Below are 6,000 nucleotides of genomic sequence, written 5' to 3' on the forward strand. Positions count from 1 at the left end.
CATTCATTTCAAAATCTTCCCATTGCTCAAATTCCTGGAGATCAGCCTTTGTGGTGCCTACACTCTAGCGATGGCCAGCAAAGTCATATGAAAGTGAGGTGACATGAGAAAGACACATGTAGAGGTCTGGGATGGCCTAAGGGAAGACTGACTGTTAATAAATCTGCTATAAAATCTTGGAAAGTTTCAGATGCCGAGGTTAAATATTTTAACTTTATTCAAGACTTTCAGAATGAAATTTCAAAACCATTAACCACATGTTGAAGTTAAAAACAAAAGCTAGAGGTCTGGTCCAAAGTACAAGCTGACTGAAAGAACATTGTTAAAAGATAAACTGAGGCATACTGAAAATTATAAGAGTTTATTTAAGCTAAAATCATTGTGCATTCAGTTCAGTTCAGTTCAGTTGCTCGGTCGTGTCTGACTTTTTGCAACCCCATGAATCGCAGCACGCCAGGCCTCCCTGTCCATCACCAACTCCCAGAGTTCACTCAGACTCACGTCCATCGAGTCAGTGATGCCATCCAGCCATCTCATCCTCTGTCATCCCCTTCTCCTCCTGCCCCCAATCCCTCCCAGCATCAGAGTCTTTTCCAATGAGTCAACTCTTTGAATGAGGTGGCCAAAGTAATGCAGTTTCAGCTTTAGCATCATTCCTTCCAAAGAAATCCCAGGGCTGATCTCCTTCAGAATGGACTGGTTGGACCTCCTTGCAGTCCAAGGGACTCTCAAGAGTCTTCTCCAACACCACAGTTCAAAAGCATCAATTCTTCGGTGCTCAGCTTTCTTCACAGTCCAACTCTCACATCCATACATGATCATCGGAAAAACCATAGCCTTGACTAGACGGACCTTTGTTGGCAAAGTAATGTCTCTGCTTTTCAATATGCTATCTAGGTTGGTCATAACTTTTCTTCCAAGGAGTAAGCGTCTTTTAATTTCATGGCTGCAGTCACCATCTGCAGCGATTTTGGAGCCCAAAAAAATAAAGTCTGACACTGTTTCCACTGTTTCCCCATCTATTTCCCATGAAGTGATGGGACCAGATGTCATGATCTTTGTTTTCTGAATGTTGAGTTTTAAGCCCACTTTTTCACTCTCCTCTTTCACTTTCATCAAGAGGCTTTTGAGTTCCTCTTCACTTTCTGCCATAAGGGTGGTGTCATCTGCATTTCTGAGGTTACTGATATTTCTCCCGGCAATCTTGATTCCAGCTTGTGCTTCTTCCAGCCCAGGGTTTCTCATGATGTACTCTGCATATAAGTCAAATAAGCAGGGTGACAATATACAGCCTTGACGTACTCCTTTTCCTATTTGGAACCAGTCTGTTGTTCCATGTCCAGTTCTAACTGTTGCTTCCTGACCTGCATACAGGTGTCTCAAGAAGCAGGTCAGGTGGTCTGGTATTCCCACTTCTTTCATAATTTTCCACAGTTTATTGTGATCCACACAGTCAAAGGCTTTGGCATAGTCAATAAAGCAGAAATAGGTGTTTTTCTCGAACTCTCTTGCTTTTTCCATGATCCAGCGGATGTTGGCAATTTGATCTCTGGTTCCTCTGCCTTTTTTAAAACCAGCTTGAACATCAGGAAGTTCAGGGTTCATGTATTGCTGAAGCTTGGCTTGGAGAATTTTGAGCATTACTTTACTAGCATGTGAGATGAGTGCAATTGTGCGGTAGTTTGAGCATTCTTTGGCATTGCCATTCTTTGGAATTGGGATGAAAATGGACCTTTTCCAGTCCTGTGGCCATTGCTGAGTTTTCCAAATTTGCTGGCATATTGAGTGCAGCACTTTCACAGCATCATCTTTCAGGATTTGAAATAGCTCAACTGGGATTCCACCACCTCCACTAGCTTTGCTCATAGTGATGCTTTCTAAGGCCCACTTCACTTCACATTCCAGGCTGTCTGGCTTTAGGTGAGTGGTCACACCATCGTAATTATCTGGGTCGTGAAGATCTTTTTTGTACATTTTTTTGTACATTGTGCATTATGCAACCCCAAATTGGAAGTGGTCAGGAGTGACCCACCAACATAAGCCAGGAAAAAGATATATAGAGAAAGTGTGGAAGCAAAAAAAGGAAATCATTAATTGGTTAAAGTTTAACGCCTAGTTGGCTATTTGTGACTGGTGGAGGAGTCTGGTGGACTGCAGTCCACGGGGTCGCTGGGAGTCAGACATGACTGAGTGACTTCACTTTCACTTTTCACTTTCATGCATTGGAGAAGAAAATGACAACCCACTCCAGTGTTCTTGTCTGGGGAATCCCAGGGATGGGGGAGCCTGGTGGGCTGCCGTCCATGGGGTCGCACAGAGTTGGACACAACTGAAGCGACTTAGCAGCAGCAGCAGCAGTCCTCTGTTTTGATTTCCTAACCTTGATGCATTGACAGGCTTAGAAGCTGGTTTCCTTACAGGCTGCCAGGGCATTAGAGCCATAGTGTAATGGCCTCCTTACTTAATTAATTTAGTAGCATGCACATTGTTAAGACTTGTTGAATGGCATCTAAAATTCTTTCTAGAAGTTTCTGAAATGAATTAGAAGCAAGCAAGTTTGGAAGTAGGAACACAGCAGAGAGAAGCCTCTTTCAGTAGGTCAGGAGTGAGGTAATGAGAAGATAAACTGAGGCAGAAAGACAAATGGGAGACATTGTGATGGTGCTTCATGACTGTAACTCTGTCCTACCTCTTACCAAGATGGGAAATCTGGTCAAATTTTAAAAAATCAAATGGCCTCTCTCTCTCAATTTTTTCACTTACAGATATATAAACATTTCAACTTTTAAATCATACATGAAATAAATAACAAAGTTAATCTGGCAGATTCAAATGCAAGCCAAAAATGTATCAAAGAGATACCTCCCAAGCTATGCTTTCTTTTCTTTTTTTAATTGGGTTATAGTCACTTTACAATGTTATGTTAGTTTCTGCTGTACAATGAAGTCAATCAGTCAATCAGCTATGTGTACACATATATGCCCTCTGTCTTAGACCTCCCTCTCACTCCCATCCCCCATCTCATTCTTCTAGGACACCACAGAGCACTGAGCTGAGCTTCTTCTGTTTTACAGCAAGTTCCCACTAGCCATCTGTTTTACACATGGTAGGTACATATGTCAATCCTAATCTCCCAGTTAGTCCCATCCTGCTCTCCCCACACTGGATCTTCATGTCTGTTCTCTATGTCTGCATTTCCATTCCTTCACTGAAAATAGATATGTGCTGTGCTTAATTTTTCAGTCGTGTCTGACTCTTTGCAATCCCATGGACTGTAGCCCATCAGGCTCTCTGTCCATGGGGATTCTCCAGGCAAGAATACTGGAGTAGGTTTCCATTTCCTTGTCCAGGCGATCTTCCCAACCCAGGGATTGAACCCAGGTCTCCTGCACTGCAGGCGGATTCTTTACCATCTGAGCCACCAGGTAAACCCCAAAATAGATTTATCTGTACCATTTTTCTAGATTCCACATATTTCTGTTAATAAACAATATTTGTTTTTCTCTTTCTGACTTACTTCACTCTATATGACAGACTCTATGTCCATCCACGTCTCTACGAAATGCATTCTTTTCCATTCCAATGCTGTCCTGTCTGTCTGCCTCAATGTCTTCTTCAAGAATGTTCAGTTAATTCCTCCCTTAAAGTTTAAATGAGTTGACAAGGGGGCTGAACCCCCTTCATGACTGCAACCAGCAAGGCATATCTAGCTAACTTTCAATCTGGCCCATTTTTGTATGATGACACTTTCCTGAAGTGACTAATATTATCTCTATGTGTGACAGAGCCCTATGTGTGACTTTTCATTATAAAAATATCCACTGAGTACATAACATTATTCATGAAAACATGAGAGCTTGCAGAAGAAGTAAACAGCTGAAAGGGCAGCAAGACAAGATAAATGTTTCCTAATAAAAAACATGAGAGTGTATTTCATTATCTGTGAGGAGCAGAGAGGTTAGTCTAAGAGATAAAGGTTAAAAAATATACCATGAGCGATATACTCACACACAACTATAGATAAATATATTAATAGAAATATAAAATTTATCATAGTCCTATTCACCCAATGACAGCTTATTCCCACCCATCCCCTCTCTATTATTATCCAATTATAAAATCAGGGACGTGGGAAGTCCACTTAATCTTTCCTTTTCCCTAATTATTAAAAATGTTCTGGGTATATTTTACTAACTAAATTTCTCCTGCTGATCTAATTTCAGCTAATGGCTATTTTCCCCTTCTTGTATAGGATAAAGTGCAAACCCTTTATGATGTTATAAAGGCCCATTGATTTAGCTACATTATAGCCTTATCTCCAATCCTACTTCCTTACGCACCCTTGCACAAGCTGTTCCTTCTATTTGGAATGGCTCCTTCCACTGTGGGTGAACTCCAACAAAAAGGCTCAAAGATCATCTCCTGGGTGAAACCTTTGCTGCTCCCTACAGCCAAGCATAAAGCACTTATCATTAATCTACATCCCTGATGCCCTAAATATTTTCTATAGCTTACCTGTCCCCATCACTCGTCTAAATGAAATTCTTGAAATCAGAGAGGTCTCATTAATCACAGTGAAAAATCAAAACCATGTACCACATACACACACACACACACACATACACAGAGTCAACATTAACAGAATTTAATATTAAACTCTTCATTAGCATAAATATTAAGACAATTTCAAGAGACTCCTACCCAAGAAAATAGTGTTGCAAGTTACTATACTGTTCCTTCCAGAAATTTCTCTAAAATCCATCAACTCAATAGAAAATATCAACCAACAGTTTATGCACTAAGACTCTTTAAATAATATATTTAGATGAAATAAATATCTTTAAATGTATTATAATAATAGTAACATAATAGTGAATGGAAGAGAGTTATTACTGAGTAAAATGTACAAATGAATTCCAGTCCTTCTACTCATTCCTTCTCCACAGTGTCCAGTGATCCCATTTCTCACCACCTTTCTAAGCTAACGAAAGGGAGGAAATATTTGCATTTTCTGAGCTCTGTCCAGAGGTATTTTCCAGATAAATTTTTAAATAAACAAAGGCATGGCCAACAGATTCCCTCAGTCAAGTATACATGTATGCTAAGCTGTTTCAGTCAAGTATGACTCTGTGCAGCCGTATGGACTGCAGCCTTCCAGGCTTCCCCGTCCAGGGGATTCTCCTGGAATGGGTCACCATGCCCTCCTCCAGGGCATCTCCCCAACCCGGGATCAAAGCCTCGTCTCTCACCGTCTCCTGCATTGTCACGCGGGCTCTTCACCACTAGTGCCACCTGGGAAGCCCCGAAGTACAACAAAAATGTCTGCATCCATGAACTCATAATTACACTAAAAATGGTAACATTTGGTCAACATCGGAGGATGTGAGGGAATTATCTATTTTATATACTGATTAAAAAAAAAAACAAACAACCATTCATTTACATGAACTGTCCACTGGTGTCCTAAATACTACCTGAGGAGAAACTTCTGTTTATAAAAACATTCTAAAGGACTTCCAGTCTCAGTCATGCATGATAAAGTGGCTGGTATTGAACAAAGCCTTCTGCCAAGAACAACTATAAAAGCTGATGACATACATAAATCAACTGTTTGAAGGAGCTGGCACAAAACCAGGATAGGAAGGACTCTCTCAGGCTCTGAGAGAAGGGAAGCACATACAGCGAGGTCTATGTTCATGCTATGGCTTTTCTCTGAGGGCATTTTTCTAATTGTAATGTATGGAATATAACTCAAACAAAGTGACAGTCTTATTGGATTGAGGGGAAAGAGGTCTGAGTTCAGAACTGCCAGTGTGTCTTGGAATTGAGCATCACACCCCAGATGGGAAAAGAATTGAGAGAAGGATCCAAAAATTTGCATTCAAATTCCCTTCTACTCATGTTAATGACTCAGTGCCAGCAATACTAGCACAAATGATGGCAGGTGAGTAGATGGAATTAAATTGTTGACGTGTTCTCATATTGGTCAGTAACTGGTAA

This window comes from Bos taurus, chromosome 1, assembly GCF_002263795.3.
Source record: "Bos taurus isolate L1 Dominette 01449 registration number 42190680 breed Hereford chromosome 1, ARS-UCD2.0, whole genome shotgun sequence".
In the NCBI taxonomy this organism is placed as follows: domain Eukaryota; kingdom Metazoa; phylum Chordata; class Mammalia; order Artiodactyla; family Bovidae; genus Bos; species Bos taurus.